Genomic DNA, 9,271 nt, shown 5'->3' on the forward strand with positions numbered 1-9,271 from the left:
GCTTTTCTCCATGGCATATCGCCTACTCCGAGGTGATCTCTGCCTAACATATAAAGCTATGTCAAACCCAGAGCTGTTGGACATGCTACACCAAAAAAATCCCAGTCCCTCCGAGCTACACACTCTAGGGACCTAAACTTGTCACCACAATAAACAAGACATGCTGGAGGGATAGATTACTGTCCCAGAGACTTCCCATACTTTGGAACAGGCTACCCATCTGTGTCAAGCAAAGTTCTTCATTAGCACTCTTCAAGAAAAATCTTAATGAGTGGATGGGAAATAGGAAATACACCCAAGGGATCACTTCTGTGTCTCTACTCGACAGTGGCCCAGGAAAATAACTTTTTGGGTGGTGTAAGCCAGGGAACCTTGTTGGCTAGACTTACGTAGACCCTTGGGCCGATAGCCTAGTACCTACCTATGAACATGCAGTCTATACAGATCATCTAAAGGGAATACTTCGGTGTAGTGAAAACAGACCAGAATGGCAGGGATGAACACAGCAGAAAAGAATTGGCCATTACATTTGCTTAGGTAGGAGAGACAGAGCTTATCTAGTCATATTTTAAGTGTATTTTTGTACCTCAGCTCCATCTCTTCCTTTTCCCTTACCCTTATTCCACCTTTCTAATGGCCCCTTGAAAGCTTGCATTGCTTCCATACTCACCCTGCAACTCTGAAGTCCATCCCATAGGCAATTAGAGTCCCTGGAAAAAAGTACCTCTGAAGATCAAGGAAGTAACTAGTCCATACAATGTGTTCCTGTCCCTCCTCCTTCCCTGCCTCTCCTTGTTTAGAAAATACCTCATCACTTCTACCTGAGAAGGACTTGTGTAATTGTATCATGTTCCTCCATTCTTCAGGTCTTAAAAGAGGAGAGCCCTGTTTCCTTATAGTCACTGAACATAATCCACCCTATCCAAAACCCACCATTTTCAGTTAGCTTTCTTCTAGATTCATTTCAGCAAACTGATGTCTTTTTCAGTAGGCAGCCTCCAAACCTACATGCAGTATCCAAGATGAGGTGTGAGCAAGGCCATATAGACTAGGAGATAACCTCTTTACTGCTGCTATATATCAACCTGAAAAATCATTCAAACATTCTGTTTATTGCCCCCACTCTCTTTCCACTGCATTTTTGATGGTGCAGTCAATCCCCATGAATACTCTATCTGCTCTGTCACTATTACTTCCACTCACTGTAGCTGAAACTTGACACCAAGGTTGTTGTGGTGTAAGTGTAGCACTTGGGATTTCTTTGCACTGAACCTCATCTGGTGTCTTTCTGCACATATGTTTAGCATTTCCAGATGATTTGCTAAACTTTTCCACAGCATCCACTGGTGTATTTGTCTTTGTACCTTCAGCTTAGAGTTTGAGCCTGCTCTCTTTTCCTTTACATATGTCTAAGTAAATACATATAAAGTACTCGTACAAAGATAAGTCATTGTGTTACTTTACTTTTCACTTTCCTAATGTCTCAGCATTGTCCATTTCACCAAAATCATCTGAATCCTCTGTACTTTACCAATCAGCTGTGCATTCATCCATTTCTTCAGTCTTGGTCCTACTCCCACCCAATTAGTGCCTCCTCCTTGCTTGTCTGTCCTTTTGCTTAAAAAGACCTCTTCACATCTACATGACAAGAACTGCCGTATTGTTCTCTCTTTCTCAACCTCCTGTGTAGAACCAAGTCAGTAGCTCTGCTGAAGTCCAGGTAAACTACATTTACTAGTTACTTTCTGTCAAGTTCAGCTGCAAACCAGTCAAAAACAGAATCCACACGGCTATGAACCAATGCTCTTTTGTAGAAATCCCACCAGCCTTCCTTTTTGGATTCTCCCCATGACATTCTTGCCATTAATATTATGATAAGAGGCCTAGAGATCACAAGATTTTTTTTCTGCTCTGTAACATTGCACTGTTAAAGTGAACATAAACAAGGCTTACTAACTACTTTAGAAAGGATATAATATCTAACAGTAATTTGATATACAATCACTTCTATAAATACAGAATGTGCAGCGTATGAGAATAATTTTAAAATGTTACAAAGCTGTTGTAATGACTATAATCCATAAAAAATACACAATTAGTGAAGTGATGTTACTCTGCAGCTCTGGGTGATCATGATCAGTTCTGTTTTTCAGACTTGTATCTCAATATGTTTTATAGAAATGTGCCTTCATTTAATACATAATGCAAATCATATACCAGAGCCTGCACAGTTTCATATAAAATGCTATTTTTCTTTTTACAAATGTTTAAGAACTTTGAGCCTCCAAGACAAGTTCTATAGTAACGAAGGACAAAGAGTTCTATAGTAACGAAGGACAAAGAGTTCTATAGTAACGAAGGACAAAGAGTTCTCTTTTCTTCAGTATAAAGACATTTTTTACTTTACAGAAAACTACTTAACACACAAATGATGCAATGTAAGTGTAGTGTTAATTAAATAAACAGCAGTCTTGTGTGTAGTTCCTAGTGTGGGTTTAGTTGTCATTGTTTTAGCTATTAAAGAAAACAAAAAAATGAAAATGTGAATATGCAACATTCACCCTTATTCTTTTTGAATGAACATCTAATGTCAACATCAGTACAATCAATTTCAAATTCATGAAGATGCACTGTACACATTTATAAATGTTACTTTATGTGGATCTTGAGACACATTTACATACATGCTTCCGATTCATTTATTCAAATCAGTAACATTCATCACACTTGGCAAAGTACTGATCTTATTTGTTTATGCAGGTTCTACATGAGACACTGACAATTTGTTATCAGAAAAGGTCTACTGCAATGTAGGGAAGAATTATATATAACCTATTCAAATAAAATATTCTCCATCTTTTAAAAATGTAATACAGATCTTCTATTCCAACATAATAGTTACATGATAATTTAAGGATTTATATAAACAATGCCACAAATTTAAATTCTGTTATTCTTCACCATATTATAGTAAGTGTAAACACTTCAGCTCTAACTGAAAATGTTAAGAAGGCATGTGTTTAAGCTTTTTTGTGTTTGATGCCAAGGGTCTTGCTGAATTCCAGATGAACTACAGATGCAAGTATTCTCCCAAGATGTACACCTGCAAACCAGTTAAAAATGAGTCCATTTTGTCTGACAGGTCTACAGGGAGTTGAAAACATGACATTGCCTAGAAAGGTTACCAGCCTTCCTCTCAGGATTTCTCCATGATGTTCCTGCCATTTCTACTAAGATGACAGGCATGGAGATCCATGGAGTTCTACACTAGTAAGTGTTCTTCTGAAAATGCCACTCAGCGGTCTGCTATACATTTGCTAGAATTGTGAGTCTGAGAAGAAATCCATTTTATCTTTGTGTTTATTTTTTATAAAAGAAGAATCTGTTTACACTAAACATTTGTTCTGAAACAGTGTACTAAAATGTGAACACAAAAATGGCTCAGTAACTGCTTTAGAAAAGAGATATTAACTGAAGATAATATGAAATATGTGGAGTTATAAATATACAGAATCCAGAACATATGAAAATAATTTAAAAATGTTATAAAGCTTTTCTGTTAAATGGTTAAAAATAACAAATCAGACAATATACAGTTAGTGCAGTTCTGTTCTTCTGCAGTTGTCAATCAATTCTGTTTTTTTGAGTAATATCTTAATATGTTTTAGAGAAGTTTACCATCAACTAATCCATAATACAAATTGTATGCCAGAGCATGTACAAATTTGTGTCCCTATCAGTTACTTCCATTTTTAAAACTCAAAATTCATACTGATTGAGATCATATGATCGAGTTTCCAAAAACTTTAAGCTTTTGAATGGAGATTATGTTACAGTGAGGATCAGAGAATTTACTATTTTCCCCACTGTAGTGCGATCTTGGAATTTGTATATATGTATAAGGTTTACTATTGAAATTTCGAATCAGCTTCGGTTGGCTTGTATAAAATGTCGACCCGAAATGCTGAATAATAAATTCTGAATAGTAAAGCAAACCAAAAATGAATACATCGACCACCATGGTTCGATGGTATTCAACATAGCATTGAACTCTACAGTTAACAGTATGTTACTTCTATAATTCTGCAGCAGGGCTACGCCCCACACACCCCCTGCACAATAAATATGCCAACTCCGAGATCGGACTACAGTGAGGAAATGGGCTAATTCCCTGTTCCTCAATAAATGCGACCTCCCTCCACAATGTCGAACCCAAACGATAAACTACAGCGGATGGATAGTGTAGGTCTAAGTCGATCGATTTTGGGTCGACATTATGCTAACCTGGTAATCTGCAAGTCGACCATATGCCAGTTGACTGATGCAGTTTCCCTGTTTTCAAAGCAAACCTAAGTATAATATGCAGGGGCTGTAGGGGGGGGGGGTAAAGAAAAAAGGTAGATTTATGTTTTTTATGTTTTGGAAACTCAGTCATATCATCTCAACAATATGAATTCATAAATATATACTTCCTTTGGAAAAATATAGTATCTTCAAGATTTTACTATGGGTAACCAATGCAACTTTTCAAAATGCTGTATTTTTCAATATGGATAGCATTGTGCCCCTCTGCTGGCTTCTTTTATGAGCAGTTATCCATCTTTTGGAGATTTACTAATATATGTATCACTGTTCACAAATCTTAGCTGTGATTAATTTTTTACAACACAAGTCCTATATTTTGAAAACACGTTCTGTGTATGTTCATGAAAACTGGACAAGAAATACAGATGTAGTCTATAGGGAGCATATAAAGGGAATACTTCAGTGTAGTTAAAACAGACCAGGATGAAAATAACTGAAAATAATTGATAATTTTTGTTCGGCAGAGAATTAGGGCCCCATATTAATTTGACGAAACTGTAGCTTGTTGAACTACAAAAGATAGACGGCTAAAAATCAAAACGTTCAAACAGCGATCAGCTAAGTGAATTTTTTCCAATGGAAAGAATTTGCTTGGCTGTTACACAAAACAAAAACATTTCAGCCTGAATTAAGTCGGGGGGGCTTCACCCTCCACTCCCCCCTAACTAAATATACTAACTTCGGGATTGCTCCACATCTGGGAAAGGGCACAATTAACGGCCAAGCAAATTCTTTCCCTGAGAAAAAATATGCTTAGCTGGATGTTCGCGGTTTGGCTGTTTTGATCTTTAGCTGTCGATCTTATGCAGTTTGAAAAGCTAAAGCTTCATCAAATTAATAGGAACCCAAGAATTACATTGCATTTGCTTATGTAGAAGGAGACATATAGCTTACCTAGGCATATTTTTAAGTGTATTTTTATACCTCGGCTCCATCTCTACCTTTTCCCCATACCCCTTTTCCACCTGTCTAATGCCCATTTGAAAGTCTGTATTGCTTCCACTCTCACCTGGCCACTCTCATAGGTGATTCCATAGGCTCATTACAGACCCTGTGAAAAAGTATATTTGAAGATCTAGGAAGTAACTAGTCCATACAATGCATGGCTATGTGTCGTCCTTTCTTGTCAGTTCTTGTTTGGAAAAAAACACTTCACTTCTACTTGTGAAGAACTTGTGTACTGGTATCATGTTCCTCCGTTCTTTAGGTCTTACAAGAGAAAAGCCCTGTTTCCTTCTAGACACTGGACATGATCCACCCTGTCCAAACCCACCTTTTTCAGTTAGCTTTCTTCTAGATTCCTTTTAGTAAACTGTCTCATTATGTAGCCTCCAGAACTACATGCAGTATCCAACATGTCATCTGTGCAAGACCCCATAGACGAGAAGATAACCTCTTTGCTCCTGCTATATATCAACTTGAAAAAAACATCCAAGCATTCTGCTTTTTTGCTGCCACTGTCTTTCCACTGCATTTTTGTTGGTTCATTCAATCCCCATAGATACTCTGTCTGCTCTGTCATTGTTCGTTCCACTCACTCACTCTAGCAGAAACTTCACACCAAGGTTGTTGTGGTGTAAGTGTAGCACTTTGCATTTCTTTGCACTGAACCTCATCTGCTGTCTTCCTGCACATATATTTAGCATTTCCAGAGGCTTTGCTAAACTTTTTCACACCATCCACTGCTGCATCAGTCTTTGTGTCATCAGCTTAGAGTTTGAGCCTGTTCTCTTTTCCTTCAGATATGTCTAAGGCAAACATATTAAGGTACTGGGCAAAAGAGAAGACCCTGTGTCAGACCTCTCAACCAATCAGGGACAAATCTGAACAGAATCAGGGACAATCAGGGACACTTAAAATATTAGTGCAATTAAGTTGAAACATTGACAGAATCAGAGCATATGAATTGATACACCTATTCTGAAGTAAAAGAAGTGAATAACTCCTAATTATTGTCATTATTCATTAAGTGTAATTCACCACCTTTGTGCCCAAAGTCAGTAGTTTTAGGAGGGATTCAGAGGGGAAAGCAAAAATTTGTGTCAAAATCAGGGACGTCCCTGAAAATTAGGGACGGTTGAGAGGTATGCCCTGTGTTACTCTGTCGCTTTCACACTGTCCATTTCACCAAATCACTCTATATCTTAACAATCAGCTGTGCATCCATCCTTTTCCTCAGTCTTGGTCCTACTCCAACCGAGTTAGTGCCTCCTCCTTCCTTATCTGTCCTCCTTGTTTAGAACAACCTCTTCACATCTACCTGACAAGAACTGGTTTACTGTTCCCTCCTTCTCAACCTTCTGTGTAGAACCAAGTCAGTAGCTCTGCTGAAGTCCATGTAAAAAGAAGTTATGTACTCACCATAACATTCCATCTGAGTAGGTACTTCATTTGTCTGCAACCTGTGGGTATCGGATCCGAGATCGGATCCGAGCCGGCAGCTTCACAAGCTACAAGATCCAAGCTCCTAGCTCCTCCCCCTACCCACAATCCCCTGCCACTAACTGTATTACCTCAGATCGTTTTTGCCGCGGCTGAAGACAGCTACTTTTTGAAGAGCTCCTTAGCTAAATTGGTGAGACTGTTCCTTTTTCTCTTAGAGAACAGCTTTTCTCAGACTTTGATTGTTGTGTTTGTTTAGTGTCCCTATAGACAGTATAGTTAGTTAAATATTTTTTTTTTTTTTGTGTGTACTAGTGTTAGTTTTCTGTGTTCACCCCTCCCCCACTTAGTGTTTGGGTGTGCGCGTATTTGTGGTAATGGCTGAAGGGCCCAAGGCCGTTTTTTCAAAATGTACTGAGTGTGGCCATAAGCTTTCTCCTGCTGATGGCCACACTCAGTGCGTTTTATGCCTGGGGGTGGCCTCGGGGGACTCTGGTGCCTCTTCCTCTAAAGAGAAGAGGCACAAAGATAAGGAGAGACACTGGTCTCAAAAAAGGTGGGCTGAAACTCAACCCTCAGCCCCGCCATCTAAGCTGGCTAGCTCTCCCTCGAGGGTTTCCGGATCCACCCCCTCTTGGATCTGAGATCGGATCCAATACCCACAGGTTGCAGAGCAAATGAAGTAACTACTTCAGATACTACATTTACTAGTTTACTCTCTGTCAGGTTCAGCTGCAAACCAGTCAAAAACAGAATCCACAGGGCTATGAATCAATGCTCTTTTGTAGAAATGGCACCCGCCTTCCTTTTGGGATTCTCTCCATGACATTCTTGCCATTAATACTAAGATAAAAGGCCTGGGGATCCCTGGATTTCTTTCTGCTCTGAAACATTGTGCTTTTAAAGTGAACATTAATTAGGCTTAACAACTGCTTTAGAAAATATATATTAGATAATAATAACATGAAATAAAGTGAATTGTATAAAAACAGAATGTGCAGTATATGAAAATAATTTTAAAATGTTACAAAGCTGTTGTGTTAAACATAAGCCATCAAAAATACACAATATGTTTGTGAAGTGATGTTACTCTTCAGCTGTGGATGATTAGTTCTGTTTTTCAGACTCATATCTCAATACGTTTTATACAAACGTGTCTTCATCTAATAAATAATGCAAATCATATACCTGAGCCTGCACCATTTCACATATAATGATATTTTTCTTTTTACAAACAACTAAGAACAGAGAGATCTCTTTTCTTCAGTATAAAGACATTTTCTACTTTACAGAAAACGACTTAACACACAAATGATGCAATGTAAGTGTAAAGTGTTAATTAAATAAACAGCAGTCTTACTTGTAGTTCTTTTTGTGCGTTTAGTTGTCGTTGTTTGAGCTAATGAAAACAAAAAATGAAAATGTGAATATACAACACTCGCCCTTATTCTTTTTGAATGAGCATCTGTCAACATCAGTACAATCAATTTCAAATTCATGAAGATGCACTGTAAGCATTTATAAATGTTACTTACTTATGTAGATCATGATATACATGAACATACATGCTTCAGATTCATTTATTCATATCAGTAACATTCATCACACTGAACATATTTGTTTTTGCAGGTTCTAAGTGAGGCACTGACACTTATCAGATAAGGTCTACTGCAACCTAGAGACTAACTATAAATGAAGAGTTATATTTAACCTATTCAAACAAAATATTCTCAATCTATTAAAAATGTGATACAGCTCTTCTAATCCAAAATAATAGTTACAAGATAATGTAAGGCATTATGGAGTCATATAAACAGTGGCAGAAATTTAAAGTCTGTTATTCTTCACCATATTATAGTCAATGTAAACACAAGCATTAATTGCAAATTTCAATAAGGCATGTGTTTAAGCTAGTCTATGATGCCAACAGTCCAGCTGAATTCCAGATGAACTACATATACTGGTATTCTCCTGACATGTACACCTGCAACTCAGGTAAAAATGAGTCCATTTTTTCTTGTATGTCTACAGGGAGATTAAACCATGATATTCCCTAGAAATGTTACCAGCCTTCCTATCAGGATTTTCTCCATGACATTCTTGCCATTAGTATTAAGATAACAGGCCTGGAAATCCATGGATTGCTACACTAGTGAGTGATCTTTTGAAAATTTCCCTCAGAGGTCTGCTATAAATTTGCTAGAATTCTGAATCTGAGAAGCAACACATTTTATTTTTGTCTTTATTTTCTATAAAAGAAGTATCTGTTTACACTAAACATTGTTGGTTCTGAAACAGTGTACTTAAAGGTGAACATAAAAATGCCCCAGTAACTGCTTTAGAAAAAATATATCAACTGAAGATAATAAGAAATATGATGAGCTATAAATATTCAGAATGTAGAATATATGAAAATACTTAAAAAATTTTATAAAGCTTTTGTGTTATTACTGCGGTGGTGGTGCTGCGGTAGCGTTGTCGCCTCACAGTTAGACGTTGCTCGTTCGATTCTCAGTTAGAGCGT

At 37.5% G+C, this 9,271-nt stretch overlaps 1 protein-coding gene across 1 annotated transcript in view; it reads right to left on the reverse strand.

Annotated features, from left to right (window-relative positions):
• The window catches only part of LOC122791368 (mucin-6-like), a 451,712-nt gene extending 443,580 nt beyond the window's left edge, over positions 1 to 8,132 (reverse strand). The window contains exon 1 of the mRNA XM_044059083.1: positions 8,108 to 8,132. The gene's annotated coding sequence lies outside the window, so the exon portion shown is untranslated. The remainder of the gene's footprint in view (positions 1 to 8,107) is intronic.
• Positions 8,133 to 9,271: the final 1,139 nt, after the last annotated feature.

Source organism: Protopterus annectens, chromosome 17.part0, assembly GCF_019279795.1.
Source record: "Protopterus annectens isolate FY-2018-M chromosome 17.part0, PAN1.0, whole genome shotgun sequence".
NCBI classification, from domain to species: Eukaryota; Metazoa; Chordata; order Ceratodontiformes; family Protopteridae; genus Protopterus; species Protopterus annectens.